The 22,803-nt window shown below is 40.1% G+C and overlaps 1 protein-coding gene across 5 annotated transcripts in view; it reads left to right on the top strand.

Moving 5' to 3' along the window:
* The window catches only part of LOC140663823 (uncharacterized), a 181,422-nt gene that overhangs the window by 75,754 nt on the left and 82,865 nt on the right, over positions 1 to 22,803 (top strand). Inside the window, exon 1 of one of the 5 annotated variants that reach the window (XM_072888323.1) lies at positions 20,194 to 21,375. The exons of the other annotated variants lie outside the window; for them this stretch is intronic. The gene's annotated coding sequence lies outside the window, so the exon portion shown is untranslated. Of the gene's footprint in view, positions 1 to 20,193; positions 21,376 to 22,803 lie in introns of those variants that run through there. 5 annotated transcript variants of the gene reach the window in all.

The raw sequence follows: 22,803 nt of genomic DNA, 5'->3' as shown, positions 1-22,803 counted from the left end.
CGAGAAATCTGCTTTCTCGCAAAATTTCGCCGCGGAATGGGAACACAATCTTCTCACGCGACCGTCCGTGCTTTAAGCCGCGATTTAGCTAAACGACACACATGAATGTTATCTATCATGATGTTCTCTTATGGCTCTTCATCCTGCTCCTTCTTTGTATGATTATCGATCCGAGGAGTAACATTTTCTCGAATGCTTTCGCGATTCCCACGAATCTTATCTAATTTCTTATGATTACGAAATTTTTAACACGTTCGTTGAAGTAGAAATGTGTGAGATTTATAAAACTCGCGTCCTGAATTTTTTTACTATATTTTAAGGATTTATCTTTTTTAATAGTGATTGTTATTACATTTTGAAGAGAGATTAAGCCAAAATAAGAATTTTGCATATCTTGAAAGACATTTTTACTTCTTTCTTTTTTCAACGGATTTTTTTTTTTTCTCAATAATGAAAAGGTGACAGTAAAGGAGTTAATCAATATCGCGACTTTTAAAAGAATCCATAAATTCTTAAATGCCACGGCAAGCGCGCCGATACAAAGAAATCGCAAGAACAAAGATCAAAGCATGTCGCGCATCTGCATTCCGACGGGATAAGGTCGATTGTATCTTAGCTAAGTCTGATTGCGCACATGCAGGTGTCTCTAATTGGTTATTTATAAGCGATTCTTACAAGCCGGCGCTGATTTACTGCGTTTAGCGACACGCGCAGATGGATTTTATATGAGCCAATTACAATCGGCCGATGGCACGATTATCTTAGTCATCGGTCAGTTGGCCAGAGATCTACCAATTGAGATCGGTACGAAGATCGCGACGGGTGTTCGTATCGAAGGTTTTTCGCGCTAAACGGACGTGTTATCCTCGATGATAAGGTCGCGATACATACGGAGCCATTTGAGGAAATTGTCATCGGGGTGAGACTTGTCTTTTCGTTAGTCTTAACAGTTATACCTTAACTTTTTATTTTCAATTTATTTTTAGGTACATCTAAACATGAGCAAATTAACAAATCGATATTATTTTATAAAATACAATTTTAATATAAAATATAAAAGTAAAATATATATATTATGTAAAAATATATACAATATAAAATATATAAGTATCAATCAGGATATAATTGTGACATTTTTTTTGCTGCTGCTAATTTTTTCAGCAATGCAGTTAGTAACCACTTCGATAATAATCAATCAAAATTATACGGTAATTTCGTTTGCTATTTCGAGTTTGGATAATGCATTCTGGTCGCGCTAAATTGCTAAATGGTGGCGATGATGGTCAAGAGTCTCTCTTTAGGAGAGACCTTAGAAAGTCTACGACATCCTGACCGAGAATCGTCGTCGTACGGCGTGCTTTACGGTAGGCTTCGACGTTTCCGACGATCGAGGATCGTTGTCGTTGAGGTAGCACAAAAAGTCGAGTGATTTAATGGAAATGCGTTCCCACGCACACGCGCATCTTTCCGCGTGTTCCGCGTCGCTCTTTTTTCACGCTCGTCTCTCAACTCGCGCGTTTCGCATGTGATTTTTGTCTATTCTCTACGGCTTATACGTATGTGTACGCCACATTATGTACAAGCTTAAAGAACATTTGCCGTTATACTATAAATGTACTTAGAAAAGATGTATTTTGCATTTATTTCAGTAGGGTCAAGTGGAATAATCGAGTTCGTCGAATGAAAAATGTACATTATATTTTAATAAACTTGACAGCTATATTTTGTAATACCATTAAAAATAATGAGCGATAATAATTGTATAAATAAATCGAAAAAAAATTTATTATCTTTAAATGACACAGCTATTAATTATATCGTTGGAAAATATTGCGCTATTCTACTTACCCGATTATTTCAATAACCATAATTTATCTCATGCTTTCTTAGCGTGTATTTGTCATTCGATTGAATACAATCTTTGTGATCTATCGCAAGGGAATCTCTCGTTTATAATTCTTTCTTGGATGTAGAGAAGCGTTTTCATTCTTCGATAATCGATCATTATATTCTAACGGGAAACAACGCATATTCAAAGATAAGAAAAGATGAATGAAATACAGGACATACGGCGTTGTGTTTAATATTATAATTGATAAATAATAATTTTAATTGAACGCATTTTATCATTCGAGTTACTTCCTTAATTGATCTAGCTTTGATTAGGGTGCGCATATCGTGTATCGCGTGCAACATATCGTGTATCCATTAAGTAATGGCTAATAGTGGGAGACTTAATCTCAGTGATAAGATCGTCAGTTCAATTAGAAGACGATTAGCCTTCGCGACGCGCTGTGTCCAGTTGCTTAGCGACGTAATTGAACCGGTATCGGATCGATTTCACAAAGGGGGAGTATTAAATTTAAACTTTGATCGCACGTGCGTTATCGTAAATTATCGACGGTTCAGTCTATTGTTCGAATACTCGGAGTTTCTAATTGCGGTCGGCGAAACGATCTGTAATTGTGCGTAATCGTTTGCTGACACAGACAGGAAGCGATAAATTGCCTAAACTTGTTCACCTGTTCCCACGCCGAGCCCTCGGAAAACCTGCCATTTTCTATTAGTATATTATCATGATTAACCATTATAAACCAATTTTTGACATGTAAGATATCACATGAAGTTTCTTCGTCTTTCCAAAGCAAACTTTCTAAATCAAAGAAAGAAATTTATTAATTTTATTTAATATTTACCAAAAATTGTTTCTTTTAAATAATATACTTGCTTTATAATTGTTCATCTTAAATATCTTTTCTGGTGGTTTCTGAGCCATTTTTTTAAATATTGAACGTAATTGTAAGGGGAAAGTACACGTAATAATAATCATAATGATTTTCTGGATAAAGAAGAAGAAATCTTTTCCATGTTTCGGCGACGGATCGAAGTTGACTTTACGAGGCAACTACCACATGTTGTATTTCATAAAAAGACAATTCCACGCTTGACAGAAGTAACGGTGCCATGCCGAAGGGCCCGCTGAGACGTCGCGGCAAAAAGAACGAGGAGATTCTTCGAAGATTAAAGGATCGTCGAGCAGTTCGAGTAACTGCAATGTACGACGATGCTTGCCAAGACCCGCCTTGAAGTTATCGATTCCTCGGACAGTAATCAAGCCAGTTACCGGTCATTGGATGACGTATAACAACATTAAGGATAACGTATGAGCGACTTGAACGCATCTATCGCCACCTGCGTGTGATTCTTTCCGCACTAGTAATTCGCGTCCGGCCATAGAAAGAGAGAAATGTCATTCGTCTTAGCATAAATTACCCGTATAACGTCTATATACATTAAATCGTCTCATAAAGCATATCGATTAAAATCGACATGTTGCTTTATGAAACTTTTCGAATTTAATTGAAACTATTGCTAAAAATAGGACATTATTTATGCATCAAATGGATATCAGACTTGTATTTGTATTTATATATCGCAAAGTAGAAATTAAACTTAATGAAGCTATGTGTGCGGGTGCGATTATATACTCTCTGTGCGACAATATAATGTCTTAATTAATTCTTTTACACTTTGATTCTATGGACTTTAATCGATCCCGTGAAATAGTTTTGCGGTCAAGGAAGAGTGATCTTCGATTCGCACGCGAATCGGATTCACGGTGACGATATTATTAAAGGATCCACCCAAGGTGGACGCGCGCCATCAAAAGGACTAATGAATCGCGCCTTGTCCGAATTCGAAAGTCCTCGGAGACAGAATAAAGCGCCTCCTTGTCGGCGCGCCGGGATCGGTTCGAGGCTCAATTTCCAGAGCCGGCGAGAGCACGGCTCAAGAGAGAAGGGCACAAGAGAGCCGCTGATCAATAGCTATTGGTCGGCGGGGAGCCGTCGTGTCGCCGGCGCGGTGGCGATGTCGTCAATTTTTTTATTACGAGTCCGGACACGAACGCAGGCGCGCACGCACACATGCCTGAAGGAGAGTTGCCTCGAAGGAGAGTTCCTTCACATCGGATTTCACAGATCGCGATTCCCGCTGACTCGGTTGTCTCTCGGGCTCTGTATTATGTCGATTGATACTTTGTATCTATCAAGTGCTGTCGTGCGCGATTGGATGAAAACAGTATATAATTACAAATGAGCGAAGAACATAAGTGATAAAAAATGCAAGAGTTTGAAATAATTTATATGATAGAGAAATTTAATAAACTCAGGTATAAAGTAGTGGCTTTTTATTTCAAAAAATAAATACATATTTTCATATACTTTCTAAAAATATATAATCTGAAATATTATTCTAAAAATTTCTTTAATTCAATAGCAAAGAGATGTGGTAAAAAAAACCTAACTGTGAAATAGCATTTAGAACGTTTTTAAGCGCATAATTTATTTAAAGCAAATATTATTCATTTTATTTTATCGAACATTACGATAAACAGGTTCGCCGCCTATAATTCAATCTGACCATTATATCTCTTTCGGAAGCTATTAGAACGGGTGGCTCGATGTGTACTTCGTCATAGATTTACCTTCTAACAAGCGTGTGTATACGTCCTACCGAGTGCCTTAATCCCCGTTCTTCCTCGCCTCCTTCAGGAACAATAGCCGCTCCGGCAGGGAGTTAATCTACATACGCAAATTCCAACGATAGATCTTAAACGGCGAGAGAGAAGGCGGCTGCGTATTGCGAAACGTACACGCGTACATCTTCAACAATAGCCTCCATTTCGCCGCTCTGGCCGGCATCCCCCTGAAGGAAGGACAATAAGCACGGCTTGATGGTTATTGTACCTAGTCGAGTTTGTGTCTCTCCCGAAGGGAACTGGCAAGAGAAGTCGACGTCCTGTAGAAGATAATCAATAGTTTCTCTTGAGCTTTTAACAATTTCGAAGCTGTCAAGATATGTTATAAATATTCCATATAATAAATATATTTTAGCGTTGCTTTTCTTGAAATTATTTTTAAATTTCTCAAGATCTTAGAATGATTAAAGTTATAGGGTTTTCCTAGAATAATCTCGTAATATAATTCTCCGGTCATGTTCGCGAGCACATCATAGTCTAATCATTTTTTGCCAGGTGTGTTACCCATCTCGGAGGCAGAGGGGGAGAGAGAAAAACATTTCCCTCGCCCTCAGCCGCAGCGCGCGGTGACCGTAGGTCGAGGATAGCGCAACGACCTTAGAGGTCGATGCACTTCTCTCGTACAATCGGTCGAAGCGGCGCGGCGCAGCGTGGCGTCAAAACAAGACCGGCTGATGCGCGACGTGCCGGTTCACGTCTTCGTAGTTGGTGGGAACAGTTCCCACCGTCTAGTCATCCGGGTGCTCTTGGCACAAGGGGGAAAAGCGGGCAGACTCCTTCTGGCCATTTCCCACCTCCCGTTTCGTTCCTCTCTCGTCTTTGCGTCCTTTCTCTTCCTCGCGCGAGCACTCGCGCGATTCTTAGAAACTCGCAGAGGCGCAGCGCTGTCTGGCCGAGCTAGGACCCGCTCGTCTGCACTTACCGGGCACAAATACCCACGAAGATGCCGTGAAGAGGGTGAGAAACAGAAGAGAGAAGGAGAAAGAGTAGGTGATGATGGTAGAGGAGATGATGAGGGCGAAGTGGGACGGGAAAAGGAGAGAGAGAAAGAGACGGCGAGGAACGAGTAAAACCAGGCTGAGTCGCTCACCCAGCTACCTTGCCGCGTAGAGGAAAGATATCTACGGTATAAAAGAGAAGAGTCACTTCTAAGTAGCTACGTGATCAGCGATAATAACGCGAGTTGTGTGGAAACGTGGAAGGATCGTACTTCCTACCCGCTGATGCTTCCCTCCCTCCGTCCTCTTTTTTACATCGAGAACGTGTACAGGGTATATCGCCGGTTGTTTGGGTCCGCGCTAACATTGACGCAATGTCGACTAGTAGGAGGCGAGGTTTAGGTTCCATCATAGGTGCTTCGAGAGCATGCATTCCGAATTCCCGGAAACGAGAAGGTAACGGCCATCGCGTTACTTCGCGTCCACCTGCTCTTCTTCTTCTTCTTTTTCTTCTTCGTCGTCCTCGTCGATGTCGATCCGCGCTCTCGCGAAACTATAAAGCGCAAAACGCCACACATTTTACATGGATTTACGATGTCACAGACGCGATTGCGAATCGTGTAAGATAGAAAAAGATCGACGTTTTATAATACGATGCAAATTGGAAACATGAACAGATAATCATCGTTAATTGAGTCGTCGAACAAAGTGTGACACAAGTCAATTCAAAAAAAGATTTTATTTTTATAAGAATGTATTTTTTTTTTTTTTTTATTTCTTATTTATATTTTATTTTATTTTTAAGAATATTTTTTTATAATTATATAAATCTTTTTTGATATAAAAATTGTTACAATAAATATAGTTATACATTATATTAGATACTTTTATAAAAGTATTATCGATATTCCATAGCATCGGATAAAAAACGAAAACTAGAGATCTCGAAATTATATTTTCCTTATCCTTCACTTCGAGTTATATAGTATTAATCTGTCTAGATAATAATCATAGACTTGCGAGTCAATGAACAAAGTAATTGGAACGTTGGGATAGTGATTAACAATTTCGACAAGAAACGAATTCTCGAAGCTACCGATTTCTCGACCTTAAGACCCCGAGATACGCAACGAACCAGAAGATTATCTATCTTGAACATTAATTTGGACAAGTCGTTAATGTGAAGGAACGATGCTTACGCTAAATGAATTTCAGCGATCCGTTTGGTGGAGCATATCTCGGCGTATATTATATATATTTATTGGCCTGCGGCAAATTGACGTCAATCAAAAAGCTCAGAGGGATTAGATACGGTTAAACAAATCCTTCCCGATTATTCTCGGTATGCGTTAAATACATACAACTCTCGCGGCGGAGCGTCGGTGTCGCCGACTGCATTCTCCGCGCCGAGGAACCAGTCCTGACAAGAATCCCGGTCCCGGTTGATCGGCGAAGCGAAGTGCTATCGGGGCCTCTCGGGCCGGTATTTCCAGCTATATCGGAACGGTTAGGTTTCCGATACAATAGGGCGGCGATCGTTTGTATCGGAGGGTCCCGGTCTTCTCCTCCTTCTCCTCCATCTCTCCCTCTTCCTCGCCATCGTCGTCGTCTCGTCGAGAATATCTAACTCGCGTTGCCGATTTAAACCGCGATTTTGCTCGTTGCGCGCCCGAGCCAAAGTCCCGGGATTCCAGAGAAGCATCCATCAGGTCTCGTCAAACCAGCCAGATCGGCGCGCATCAGCGGATCGGCATTCATTGGCCACGGACGGAGAAAGAGAGAAGGCCGGAGAACAACCGAACGGACAGACGAACGGTTGGAACGGTGGAAAGGGAGAAAGAAAGAGAGGAAGCGCCGAGAGGAGATTTCTTTCGAGAGTCGTTCGTCGTTCGTCGTGCACAAAACCTTCTCTCATACCTTCGATTCCCTTTGGTAGCGAGTTCGCATACGAGCAGGCGAGACGATCGCATGCGGTAGCAGCCTCTCCGCGTCGCGCCGGCAAGAAAAGCCGCGGTAAAAATACGCGGCTACAATCAGCTGACAGATCGCAGTCGGCGCAGTAAATATTCTCATCGAGTCAACGCGCGGCGAACGTGCCTTGTCAAAACTAACGATATTCTCCCGGTCACGGGAACTTGTCCACGAACTGTTAGTACGAGCGACTCTCCGTCTCGTACTGCCCTGACATCTCCAAGACTCTCTGTCACTACGGCACGTTGATGACGTTGATACTAGCCGACGACATGGGATGAGAAAGTCCTAGATTCGCTGTAGAAATCATTTTGTAAAGGAGAAAAGAAACAAGACTCGTTATATTTTTTACTGAAAGAGAGATAAATGTAACCAATGTAAGATAAAACGCGTTTATATAGACAAGATTTTATATATCTTAATATAAATGCAAATTATATGTAAAACTGTTTCGTTGAATATTACGATTAATGTAGGTTTAAATCAACTCTTTTTCTAAGATTAAATTGAAACAAATATTTGAAATTTAATCGACTTTAATCCTCAGAAAAAGATTCGTAAAATATTATTAAAAAATTTCTGAAAAATTTCTTTTTATCTTCTCTTTAAGAAAGAAAGAAAGATTGTTATTACTGAGAAAAGAAATTTTTTTGCATTACACATTTTTTTATCGCGTAAATGAGGATCGTCACCATCCTTGATGTGACACTTGACATCCTGTGACATTTCGTGACGAAAGTGCGTCGTCCCAGATCGTGGATCAGGTTTCGTAAGACACGCGTGAACGATCCGGAGAGAGAATCGGCGAATAGCAATCAACGGCGATTCTGAAAACGGATACGCGGCATTAGAGCGCCTTGATGCGATGATAATGGTTACTGGGAGTGGTTAGGATCTACGATGACAGGTGAATCCGCTAATCGTTTGATGGCTCCCGCGCGGCGCGACGCTATTACGGTACACAGAACTCTGTCTGTCACCCTCGTTTGCTTCGCGTTTGCTGTCGCTGACGAAACCAGCTATGATAGCCGTAATCACTCCTAACTGCCTGATGGCCGGTAAATGGATGATAATTGTGCTAGAACGGCACGAAAGAGAGTGCCTTCGCGGCGCGGACTCCTCATCATTCGCCTCGACCGATGTCGCCGTCAACTCGCGCCTACGTTCCGTGTTAGAAAGAGGAGAGAAAGATGAGATCGCGCGCGATGCACTCGCGTGCCTTTCGCACAGTACATAAACATTGCCATTGGCGCCTGAAAGCATCTGAAAGCATCTGAATTCTGTTTTTCTTATTTCTATATCGCAAACGATAGATATAATTGTTGCGTTGTAATAATCATATATGGATAAGACCATAAAACATACATATGTACATCAAATTTATATTAAATACATATTTATTTATTTTATTTATAAATAATAATTTTTTTTTAATTTTATACATAATTTTATTTATAAATTACTAATTATTATTTATATAATAAAATTAGTGATTTATATAAAATTTTTTAATTAAACATTTTGACACTAAATGACGATTACGTCATTTAATCTCTTATCTTAATAATGAAATTACCCTTAATAAAAGGGATGCTTTTATTTCAAAAAATGACGTTAAAAAATTGATCCAAACAGCGAGTGTCACGTTTGATAGTGTTGAATTACTCGATGTCCGATGGATTTGCTATCCGCACGTACAACAGAAAACATTTTTTTTTTTTTTCTTAAAAAAGAGCTGCAGAATTTTCCGTGCGTGATAACGAGAGACAAACATAAATTCGCGAAGCGTTATCAAGGAGAGAAGTCAACATACTCTGCCGGTTAGTTATTTCGCAAAGCACGTCTCTCCCTATCAAGAATCATCCAGACAGCTTCGATGACTCGTTCCTCATCCTCGTAGTAATACGAGCAATTCTCCTCGATCTCAGTCGCTCTCTCTCCCTCTCTCTCTCTCTCTCTCTCTCTCTCTCTCTCTCTCTCTCTCTTTCTCTCTTTCTCTTTATTTTTTCGAGGAATCTCGAGATATCGCGAACCAATATTATTAATTTTTACGTATTCTCGACTCATTTCTTTTATATATTTTTCAGCTTTATAACTACTACGTGACATGAACGATCGCATTTATGCAAATTATGTTTTTATATCAAAAATACGGTTTTGCATAATTTATTAATTTTATATCGTGGATAATCGTACTAAAATATATAAATAACAGGTAGAAGTAGAAACGTGAATAACCATTTATTTATAGCAGCAATGTGAGAAAAATGTAATTTTAAATAGAACTTGATCATGAATCGATACAACTTTCTCCTGCGAGTATAACGATGTCGAAGAGATCTTATTTTAAAGCACCTCTTTTCGCGATGCGAGAATACGGCCGAGGGCGATGTTACGCAACGCGTTATCGAATCGATGAATCTTCGATGAAGTGTAATCAGCGCTTAATTGCGCGTTTGCGACGACACGTCGGAGACGCTACCGCGCGATGATTTATACAGAGTCTCGCTGTTTCGTCGCATATGTACACTGACGCAAGTGTTTCCATGTACGAAATTTGTTTTTTAGTCGACGCGAATTTCACACATTACGACGCGATATGCATCTTGATTATCTATTTATCTTCTGGTGCTGTCTTTGAGAGAGATAAAAAAAAAAACAGTGTGTCTCCGACTGTCGACCGATAAACGAATTATAATATAATATATACACTTGATACTCGATGTACGCCTAACAAGACAGCACACGAGACGGAATAAACGCAGGGTGTGGCGAGGAGTGGCCGCATTAATCCGGAGCAAATGTTTGCAACGCGCGGTTATTCTGCGGCCTTGAACCCGTCGCACTTTAATTCCTGTCGTTTTTGCGATCCATCTTGCCCACGATCTTCCTCTCCTGTCGGCGTCCCGCGGTTCGCCGCATCGAGATTCGGAGCAATTCCCATAAAATATAAAACGATCGAGCGCGAGGAAATGGACCATCCGTCGTCCTCCGGGAGGGCTGTTCTTCCTCCGTCTCGTTCGCGGTGTACGACGTCGTTACTCAGATCCTCATTCCCTCGATCATTCCCAGCATTCGTTGCTAAAGGAAGAAAAAGAGAAAGAGAGTTGCTCTCACGGCAGTAGCGACTATCTCATCAGTGCGTAAGTCACTTTCGCGTACGACACCCGTTAGATAGGATCTCGATGTGTATCAGTTCGTCCATATTCTCTGCCTCTCTCCCGGATCGTAAATTCAGAGGCGCTGCGACCACCCCAGGGAAGGAAGAGGATAATGTTCCTTTTTTTTCTCACTCGCGCATATAACGACGATAAGGACGAACGACAACCTCCGCTCTATCGCCGGGTTTTACTTGCAAATCAATTCCTAAACATTCGCGACTCACCCGCCGGAATCCAAGCTCTCTGCTGTGGTTGAAACACGCTATCGTGTTTCAGGGGAGTTCCCGCGTGTTTTATCCGACCTTCGTTATGCCATTGCCTGCGGGTTCGTACCTCGGGATCGACGTACCATGTTTGTAACAGATGCTTTACTGCCTCGCGAGCTCTGTTCTGAAACCGAGCTTCTGATGGATCCCCCTGTGGGTGATGACACGCCGGAGGGCCGCGTCCCGCTGATCATTCTCCCTCAAGATCGTAAATCGTCGCACGAGTCAAAGGACTGTATTTTCATCGCATATTTAACGCTAAATGCGCTCATTTGATTCTAAATTTTATCGGAGTCGCGTTTATTAAATTCATGGAATTGCAATATTAAATGCACGATTTAGGGAGGGATTTATACTCAAGTATTTATTTGCATTTGTTTTCACAAAAGATAGGTTTGTTTTTTAATTTCGCAATTTCGCACAGCGTGTTTATTCTATTGACCATCTTTTTTTGTAGCACGTTTATGTATGCATTCGACAAACATAACGTTCAGAGAAGACACGGGGGGGCATGCAATTTACTATCCGTGTTTTTCCGACGGGAGGTAGATGAAAAGGGAATAAAATTACGAAAGATTGTTGTACGATCCATCAATTCATCACAAATGGTTTTTTGTATTTCTTTGTAACCAATATAAAAAATTAGACAACAGGATTTTTGATACATTTTTGCAACTTGTTAAATGAAAGAAAGTACACAAGAAGATGTGATTATCAAAACTCTATTATAGATAGAGATAAATTAATCATTAATTCAGATAAATTAATTTTAGAAGGAATAATACATCCTCGATCTTATATCGAAATATTGAATTATACTTATTGTTTTCTCTAGAATGTTTTTTTATACATTTATACATTTTTTAAATAATTATGTTTGACACTAGAACTTTACAGTTGATAATAGAAGATAAAATTGAACGAGAAGATCATCTCGTGCGTAGTGGAGCCTCGGCGAATTTTTAATGCGTCTGAATTCCATGGTATCCCGGTCTAAAAACGCCGTGATCCCGCGGGCCAAGGAGTCCGTAGAATATCAATCGTCATTTTGTTTTGTCGCGAGAACCGCGCGGAGAGACGTGTGATGTATTACCGCTGCTTGGCACACATTCCACGGACATTGGCCACCGTGGCAGATTCTTATCGATTCGTGTTCGCCGTCTCCGCTCTTTATCTTCTCTCGAAAAGGTGGAATCCCGGAAGACACGATAGCGGCGGGAAGGTCGGCCGAAACGAGTTTATACGATGGTGCCGACAACGAACGTATTTTTCATTGGTTACGAGACGTAATAACAGTAAGTAATACCGGTATAAAGCAAAAACAGGGAGTATCTGACACAGGGGAGAAGGGAAGAAATTCTGATTTTCAGAATATTACATGATCGAATTATTTTCTTCTTTTTTATCAAAAAAAGCATATCTTTTCTCCAACTTTATTTTTTCGAAGAGTAAAAAGTGAAAGCAAATACTTATTAATCAAACATATTTTTTTACTTTTACATATAATTTATGATAAATTTAATTTTTTCTTTTTTTCAACGAAATCGAGATATATCATTGCAAAACCTGTTGCACTCAAAGAGTTGAAGATGTACGGCCTCGGAATTCGAGGTGAAATTACTCCGTACATTACTTCGCTTGTACGTATTTTTGATAGTCGGAAAAAATAACCAACTTCTCTCGCACTTACATCGATCGTTCTTCTCTTTACGAAACGCATTTTCGAGTCGATTCGTCCCGCCGGCGACGAGCGGCCAGTACGAGGATCGCTTACGAATCGTCTCGTTGGGCCCCGCCGGCACGGAACTCGCACCGCTCGACTCCTCGAGTTCTCTCGTGGAGAAGGTAACCGAGGAGAGTGAGGGGGAGGAGCAGGAGGAAGCGGTCGAGTACCGCAGGGGGAACTCGTTTGTTAGTTTTTGCCCGCCTACCCAACGACGGGCAACGATCGCCGTAGTTGCTTGCCGCGATCTCGGCCCTGGCAATCATCGATTTTTATAATTTTCCGTGTCCGCCGTTTTCAGAGCTTCCAATACCACTGCTAACGCACACAACTCCCCAGAGGCGAAGCATTCCCACTCTCTCGCGGCCTATATTCTTATGAAAATTCTTCCGGATTCCGAGCCTGAGAAATTACATTTTTTATGAGAATCTCATCATATATATAGTTGATTTATTTTTAATTATTTTTAATACAATTTTTAATAATTATAAATATCGCATTATTAGAATATCATACACTACTAATCGCTATAATCGTAGAAAATGATCGATTATTGCAGCAAACTTGCAGTTAACTTTCTCATGTAATAAATAACATTTATAATTTAGCTGCATCTATTAAAAAACCGCATAGAATAATTTTATTTAGAAATGTATCCATCAAAATCTAAACTTTATATTAAATAAAATAGATAAAAATATTGTAACTTTAATACTTGCTTGCTTTGTTCATATTGAAAACTAAAAAATTAGTTAAAAATTTTATAGCTATCTCTCTTTTCTGAATCAGAGACAGCTCTTTAAAAGAAAATATATTTTTTAAAAGACATAATAGAACTTTTAATGCATATCCGAACTTTATCGCGCGGTGACCAATACTCGATCTCCGGGTTGTCGCCCGGAGGAGGTGCCGAGAATTTACAAAGAGATCTCTCTCTTTCTCTCTCACTCTCTCGAAGCGACGGTTAATTACAATTGGCAAACGTAGTGCGCGCGCGCGCGCGCGGTCGTTGCGGCAATTAGTCATACACGACAACGGCATCGCGGACGTGTAGGATGATCGATAGCGATGCTATCGGCCGATGGGCGCCACAAACTAGCGGATCGCCCTTATGCCGTAATAATCTTCCCCTTCTCGCGAGAGCGCGCGAGGAAACCGTGTGATTAATACTACCTCGCCCACTTAATCTATCGCCGCGAGGCGCTTCCCGACAATCAAACCTCCGTCTTGTATCCTTCTACTTTGCCCGCACGTTGCACTTAGTTAAATTTCAATAAAAAATAAACTAGAAAAATGTATACATATATTTTCTCTCCAAACATATATGAATTATTCATTTAAGCGTCAACTATAATCTTGCGCCCAATTTTTTTCATCACGACGCGATATTTATTTGTCACGTGGTTTTTAGATTGTGTCGCGAGTTTGTGTGCTCGGTCCACTTTCTCCGACAAGCGCGACGTTGCGGGCGCACGTAAGATTTAAGGCAAGCAAAACGAAGGGAGAAAAGGTCGACCCCTTAAAGATCACGGTGCGCGCGGCCCCTGGCGTGCGTAATTCGGCGATAAAAGCGTATTCACCGATGGGCCATCGGTGCGATCATTTAGGTCAGCTGCTTCGTGACGTCTCGGGCGTGCTTCTCGTGGACCGAGAAAGAAAGAAAGAAAGAAAGAAAGCAAGCAAAGCGAGCGCAAGCCGGCGCTCGGATTCGTTCGCGATCGCTCGCGATTCGTGCGAGAGAGCAAAAGAGCAAGAGAGCAGCAAACTGGTGGATGGGGATGGCGAGCTGACGGTGACCAGCTCCGGACGGTTTCGCGAACACGCGCTTGTTACTCGGACTTTTATATCCTGCCCGAAGCAATAAAACCCTTCGTCGGTATTTTGGCTTCTGTACGTTTATCTCCTCCTCTCGTCGCTTTATCACAAAAAAATCACCCGCGTTCACCATTTTATGCACGTCCTTATGTCAATTTTCAATTTTTTCGATGTGCCTTGACGTAATCGCGTCGAAAATAAATACCGAAAAAATTCAACAACCGCGCGACATAAAATTTTATCTCAAAATACCGTAATTATCATCGATATAACATACTAAATAATACACCATTAAATTATACGTTACATAAATATTTATGATATCATGGAATTTTTATGACATATTTTTTACGCAAATTAATCCATGTATCTTTATATTACTTGTCATTCAGAGATGTAAAAGAATTAGTGACTGATTTATCGATTAGAAGGTATTATTTAAACGAGAATCTATTTGCTAATTAATATCTTATTTTTCTATGCCAAATCCTTCTTTCGATTTTACAAAAACCTGTTGCGAAATTCAATTTGAATAATAGACGGGCCAACTGCATCGAATGCACGCTCTGGCTTGCTTATTGCTGCCTCCAAGCGAGTTTCTGTAATTACTTAACACAGCGCGCGTGTACACACGGTCGATACGCTATATCAGAGTGAAATATCTCTTGGCCGCCAGTGTCTCAGGTCAAGAATCTTGTCGCGTAGCGATATGTTCGCACGCGAAGGTTAAACACGCGCGCTCGCGCTCGGACTTTCCCCAAACTTGCATCGGCGACAGCCTGACGGCGAACGAGCGAACGGGCGACAAATTTCGCAAAATCCACCTCGCAGTTACTCACGTCTCTCGCGGGAATTCGTGGGCGGATTTTATGCGAACTCGCGTTGACGCACCGCATCGTGCTGTTCATGTATTTTACATCCTCTTGTTAAGAGAAAATACAACGTGCATACGCTCACCGCCTCAACATACGCGCGATTAATCCTCCACCAAGGTGGAATCTCACAAGCTCTCGCTAAAAACTGCAATTTCTCCTATGCTTGTGAAAAAGAACATTGCAGTCAATGCGCAATTATAAATTTTAATTGCTATTACTCTTTCCTATTATCAGTTTGATTATATTCAACAAGACTATGTTACGAGAAATAAAAAGGGAAAGTTTTTGTAACACTTTTCTATGTACGTAAGTTACATGTGCAACGTAAATTAAGCGCGACATTTTCCAAACATTCGAAACATTGAATGACTATAATAATTAATGAATCTCTTCAGAATTTTCATAAAATTATTCTCCGAATAAAAGATACATAATACTTATATGAATATTAAAACTAAATAATTATTAAATAATTATTTATCTGCTGCAAGAAAAATAATTCAAATCGCTAGATAATCTCTAGCGATACAACTCGTCGTAGTCGTAGTCGTTATCTCGTAATATCATGTATACATAAAAATGGGTCAACTGGCGAGCGAGTCGTCCTAAGAGAGACGAAAGGACGAAGGAGTCACTCTCACGAACTGTCTCCGAAGTACCTTGGACGGGTCCTCGGTTGCGCGATAGGTGGGTCAACCTCTCTTCTCGGCCGGTGTTGTTCGTCTCGGTGAGTCATTCTCGGGCCCCGCGGGCCTTGCGGCCTGGCGCCAGTGTTGCGCAACATATACGAGAGACCCCGGCACCCTTCGTGCAGAAGACGCGCGATCGCGCTATGTTATCCAATTTATCACGGATCGACGGAACTAAAGGGGGATCGTGTACGCGTTCTTAATTTACTGCGAAAATTTTTAATCCGTATATACGCGGAGAGAGATTGAGAAATTTTTTAAGGCGTTTACACACTCGAAACAATCGAGGGCGATCGCGAGGCTAATGCGTTGCGTCCCGAGAATTCTTCCCCAAACTTTTTTCGTGAGGAACCAAAAAAAAAACCTTTTTTTTTTTTTTTTTTTTTTTTTTTTTGTCGAAAAATTATATTCATTATGTATAAGATTATAATTATTATTATATTAATATATTAAATTTATATATTATATTAAAAATTTAATTGCTCTTTGAGAAAATTACATCTTTGCACAGATTCCATGTTTGCGCGCGAATTGATATTAAATACGAAAACTTGTCTTATGACCGAGACGCTAGAACGAAGCAAAGTGATGTAACGAATGTTTCAGTATTATTCGTATGAAGGAGAACGTGTGCGCAGTGATAAACTCGAGAATATATTTTCTTCGTGATACATCCATAGCGCACGAGAGAGGAATCTCTTTATGCGAGGCTTGCTTTCAAAGAGCACGATGTTCCAAGGTAGAAGCGATCGCTGTCTTCGTCGACCTCTGAGAAGGATAGTGATTTGCGCGCTCACAAAACAATCGCTGTCTTACAACGTAATGCGAGACGAGATTACCATCGACGTTTACTTTTTAGACTCTCATTTTTTTTCGTGCTAGCTAGTAGGTGCGAATTCGCAATTCAGCTTCTTTCGAAACACATATACCGTGCTTCGAAACAGCAATCGTTGTTCAATGGTCGCGCTTTTTATTTTATTTAAAGAGGCCGTAATTTCGCGCAAGGTATACAAGCTACGCCAGGTTTTGTAACACCTGAATTTTATGACGGCCTACGTAGCACGAAAGTTTACATCGCCCTTCTTTCGCGAGTCTCTTATTTCGGTTCGCCTTCTTCGAAATAGTGACTACACTGTAGTTTTTTTTTTTTTGGTTTTTTTTTTACAGGTTATAAAAAAGTTTAGGGACACGAAATATAAAGATAATAATTCTCTAGAAGAAAAAATTAATTGATTTTATTGCTGCATATTAAAGTTGATAAATAAATAGTCCATTTAAAGAGAAATATAACTTGGAAGTTTGCCAACAGCAAAATTCAATTAAAATTCGAGTCGTTTACGACAAAAAGCTTCGACATCTCGATAATAATCCCGGAGATAAATCCCGCTCGTGAAGTTTAAAGGCAAACGGCATACACGCACTCTCGCACGCAGGAATGAGAGTTCCGAGTCACGCCTCCGCTTCGCGCGGGTATGGGTTGGTTCCGTGAGATTTCAAGAGCCACGCGAACGACGAGAGTAACTCAACCGGATCGAAAGAAAACGATGCGAGATACATCGAGTGCGAGGGAAAGAATAATATATAATCATCGTTAATGAGGTTAGATGAGAGGGCTTTACTAAATTTGACCTACACAGAGGCGAGCAGAGATTTTTTTCAGGGCGTGAAGTTAATAATTTAGAGAATTTAAAGGTATTACGTTGATAATTTTCGGTATATAACGAGATATGAAAAAACGTTTAATCTTAAAAAAATTTGTCTGAATAAAGATAATGATACAGAATTTTTATAAAAAGAAAATTAATTACCCGTGCAAATTAAAATAAGTAATCTTTAAATTATTAATTTAAGTATATAATTAATATTAATGTTAAAATAATAAAAAGTCAACATAAGATATTAAACAATAGTAATTGATAGTATGAAAATAATTAATAAAAAAAATATTAAAGGGACGTGTTCTTTTTTTTATTTTATGGTATAATCTTTGAAAAAATTAAGATATTCTTCTCTAAATTATTTTCTGCTTTTAGACAAGAATTTAGAGCTCAAAAGGGATTTAAACTTTGTTATCTTTCATACAAATTCGTCCCTAGAGGCGCAAACTTTGTTCGCCGGGCAGCAGACAACCGTTTATCAGCGGTAATTTTTCACGACCACCCACAAGGGAGCAAACTTTCTTGTGTAGTAATTGATCGTCTAAAAAAAGTGCCTCTCACGTTTCTTCAAGTCTTCTGCCCGCGGTGTAAACGCGTAGTCGATCGGTCGAACTTGAAACATGTACATCATCGTCTAAACAATAATTATTTCTCAATTAATCGAGAATTTATACGAGTACGTGCGGTACCAACGTAAAATCATAAACGTTTACCTTCTCATCAAGTTCTCGACCACCCAACGAACTTTTAAAAGCCACCTTGCGATCGAGAGGCACCTAAAAATATTCAGCTCAAGTTTCTGTGGCGAGCAGTTATTATCTTTGTAAATGAATACGCGTTTAACTACAATATTCGAACGGACGAGTATTGCGTGTCGAGTCATTTGCATAAACAAATAATGCGAGTGTGAGTTAATTTTCGGCGTCAAAGAACCACGTCGTCGTTCAAGCTGAAGTTTTCATGGGAGAAGAGAAGGGTTAGAGGGAAGACGGGTTGAATGGGGTTGTACGAGGTTCTTTTTATACTGATTGGGTAATTTATCGGTCTTCTCATTACTAACGAATGAGAGAGGCGGACACAGAACTGTTTTTTCGACTTTGATAACGTATAGCGTGTCGAGGATATCGCAATGAATCTAGGCACCTCGAAGAATAATCGCTATTGCCACGTCGACGACGCTTCTTGATATCGTTCGCCGGAACAGAATCGATGACGATAAACCGATTGCGAATCCGTGCAAGACTACAGATATTTTCACGTTTATGAAAATTATCGCGAATACTTTTTTAAAACAATTCTCTCATTTAGGTTTACGAAAACGTTATTATTTAAAAAATATTAATTTGAACAATAAAATGATATTGATACCCATAACTTTATTTAATTAATATTTATTTAAATATCAATTTATTTATTATTTATTTAATATTACTTATATTATGTAATTATAATAAATTTTCTTTGTAATTAATCATATCGCGAATCAAATTAAATATTTATTAAATATGATAAAAATACATTTTTCATAAGAAATGGATCATCACCTACAGACGTCAATGATAAAAATGATTAAGATAAATAATTAAATCAAGATATTAATATATTTTAAATCCATTTTCGATTTTGTTCGCTTTCGATTTGCTCTCGAATCTATCGGCAGACAAGGATAAGATCACGTGGTATGGATCGCGAGCGATGAGAGAACGGCAACGAAACGGGCCCCCGGGTGGCGATCAGGGACTATAGGTGCCCGGAGATGCTCATAAATCTTGTCTTAACGCGCGGTTTATTACTCGTAATCAAGCAACCATGAATTCTGCTGAAATCACCTACGTTATAGTCTGCGGACTCTGCCTTCTACTTATCCACCCTTGCGCTCTGGACGCGATCCTGTGACCGCGCCGACTACCGATTCCTAAGAACTTGGAAAAGAACTCTTCGCGGAAAAACTTTCCTTCTACCTCGGTTCAAGTGAATGATGTATTTGCCCGACCAGGTTACGTGCGTGTTACGTTGATGACGGTGAATAGGTAGGACAATTTGCGAAAAATACTGATAATATACATATCTCTTGCTATAAGAAAATTATTATAAAAATGATTGTAATGGAATAGACCTCCGTGTCGGAAATTGATTTTTCGTATGTCGTATAAAGGTATATCTGAGTAAGTCTCAAGAGGAGGAATAAAAAATCATGATTGTCGTATTTTCAGCTTTTTAATAAGATTTTAGCACTGTAGAAAAGATAAAAAACCTTTAGCATTTTGAGCGCTAAAACCAATATTGTAAAAAATATTTTTTACGATTTTTCCTATTGCCGTTCGATTGAATAAGCTCATATACGGTACATTACATGTAGGAACGCGAATCAATATCATGTAAGCAAATTTCAATCCAACGTCATTACATCGAAATCGAATGATGATTTGACGAACGATATATAGACTTGTTTTCTCTACTTGAGAAGATATACTTTATAAAAAATAAACTGTAATCGAATCTGGGAGAGTGCGTTGAACGTTTGTAAGAAGATGCTTATAAATATTATAAATATAATTCTCGCATTTTATTAAAATTCGGTCTTTTACAAACAATATGTATAATATTCAAATAATATTGTTACATGTTAGTTCAATTTTATGATATACTTTTTTAAAGTGTGCTTCTGTCGATGTACGCATCTTTTCAATACGTAACAAACTACATACTCGTGAAGAATCTGATCCCTACTCTAATTATTCATCCCACAAATGAGGTTTCATACAAATATCTTCGATTTCACATTTTTATTTGCAACAAGATTTAATTGCCTGGCGTGAAGACGATGCATCTAATGATAATGAGGGTTCAGCGGACCTGCGTTTACGAGAACTACTTTGTTTTTAGTCTCTCTCATATTTCCTTTTTTTTATCTCTGAGATTGAAAAAAAGAGTGAATTAGTAACGGCGAGTTAGGTAGAGAGTACATTAGTTCCGATTGGTGTTCCTCCACCTTCCATCGATCTTGATCCCCGCTCCAGATACCGGAGACGAGAAGACTGACCGGCTTGCGTAACCGCGGTATTTAATAATCCTCTGCGTGATAAATAACGTCTGTTAACCTGAGTGCTTGTGATCTTCAAAGAAACCGCGCCTCTTTCCCCCCCTTTTTTTATCTCATCTAATCGACTGGAGAATCTCAACGAAGTGTCTGTCGCGCGGACCTTCCAGTCTTCGTTCATTATCGCCACTTAGGACACCGTAATCGACTCTAAATTAATTTAATCTATATAAACGAAAAACACTCGTAAATAGAATCTGAGAAAAGGAAAGAAAAATACAGTGCGTATAGGTCTTTTCTCATCGAACAGCCCGTAGATGTAAATATTGATTTTTCTTGAATAACATTTGACATTCATAAGGTCATTTTATCAGGTGTCAAGCTTTTTCGAACGGCACGTATATTACCCCCACTCTTCTTTCTCTCTCCTCGAGATGAAAAACAACATACACACAAGTGTTATCGTACGGCTCGTAATCTTCACAGACAGTCGGGCGCTGCGTCAACTGAACGACACATCGCCTCCCGCGGAGTTTTCGCAATTGGCAGAGCAAGTTCGCCGTCCTTTTTCGCGCACGTGGATCTCGCTCTGGGGCAAGTTTCATTACCTCCACGATCAATCACACCGCTCATTATCTTTTGAGAACGACGGTTACACGGCGATCGCCGTTATACAGAGGATCGGCGACCGGGCGAAATGTAAGTTCGTTACCTTGTAATTTTGTTGACGTTATCGGAGTACTCCGGACGGAATTATTTTCGCCGACGTGTATCGCTCGCGGTATCTGCCAGCAGCACACTCTTTTTATCTCAATTAAAAATTCGTTTCGTTGAAGTAGAGCGGAAAATCTTATTTATAGTACTATTGAAGGAACGATCAATTTGCAATTATTGGATGACACAAGCTCGGTGTCATGAGGATTACATGTGCTGGACCAAGATTTATATACTTTGACAGATGTCATTATTTATTTATATGCTTTCCTATTTTGTATTCCTCAAATTTGCTTTGAATTCACATTTTTCTACATCAAAAATGTCGAGAATTCATACATATAATAAAAAGTATGAAGATCCTAAAGTATCTAGATTTATTTTAAGCGTGTCTTATGCGTAAGAATCGCGCCCAGGAAATTTAGATCGAAAAAATAGCCGCAGCGATATAGAAAGAGTGCAACCCGAATCATTTAACGTCTCTCGTAAGCTGATGGATTCGTAAATCAGTAAACTTGACTTTGAGACGTGTACACGCGGCTCGTTTCCCGACGCGATAGAGGCGCAATTAGTACCTGTCCGTGATCAATTAATAACATCCCGGTGTGTAGCTAGAGCTCTCCTCGTCGTCGACGTCTTCTTGGCATTGGACGTGCCGTCGCACGACGAATCCACTAATTAATCCGCATGCGGACGGCGGATAATAATTAATCACGTCTCTTTCTCTCTCTTTTTCTCTTTCTCTCACGTTGGAAATTCGTCGTCTATCGCTCAATCGATCGGTGTGCGCACGTTCGATCGGTTCTATTATTATCTTATATTATTATGGACGAATAGGTGGGCCGATCTCGCGGAGGTCCTCGACTTTCGATTCGATACGGTCGCCCGCGAAGAATGTCTTTCGCCGAATAATCCTCGATTGAAAACCCGCTCGGGGATAATAATTACGGCCTTTCTCTCTCTCCCGTTACACGCTGACCGCTTAGAAGGCGCGCATTAGGAATAATTGTCGGCTGTCACGCGCCTCACCTCGCGTCTGACCCCTCCTGTCGTATTTCACTCGATAATAATTGTCGGTGATAATTCATTTTATCCGACACGAAGCGATGTAAGAGAACGTATTTTCCGGCAACGTATTAATTACGATCCGGACACGAGCGTCCGGAGATGTTTTGAACGACGATGTTTGATGTCTCGGTGCGACGACATCCTCGTGTTGCAACGCTGCATTATCTTTGACAACGTGGTGGTGGTTGTTGACGACGAAGAAAACCATCGGTAACGGTATAATATACGAACGTTTCGAGGTAGCCGATTAAAGGAAGCTCGGAGATATTGTGTAGCGTGTGGCACGTGTGTACACGCGGTTGTAAATACGCCATTTTTATATATCCGCGTGCATCTCGCAGGGAG

This window comes from Anoplolepis gracilipes, chromosome 3 (genome assembly GCF_047496725.1).
Source record: "Anoplolepis gracilipes chromosome 3, ASM4749672v1, whole genome shotgun sequence".
NCBI classification, from domain to species: Eukaryota; Metazoa; Arthropoda; class Insecta; order Hymenoptera; family Formicidae; genus Anoplolepis; species Anoplolepis gracilipes.
The sequence above is the reverse complement of the archived record's forward strand: the minus strand, read 5'-3'. Positions and strand labels throughout refer to the sequence as shown.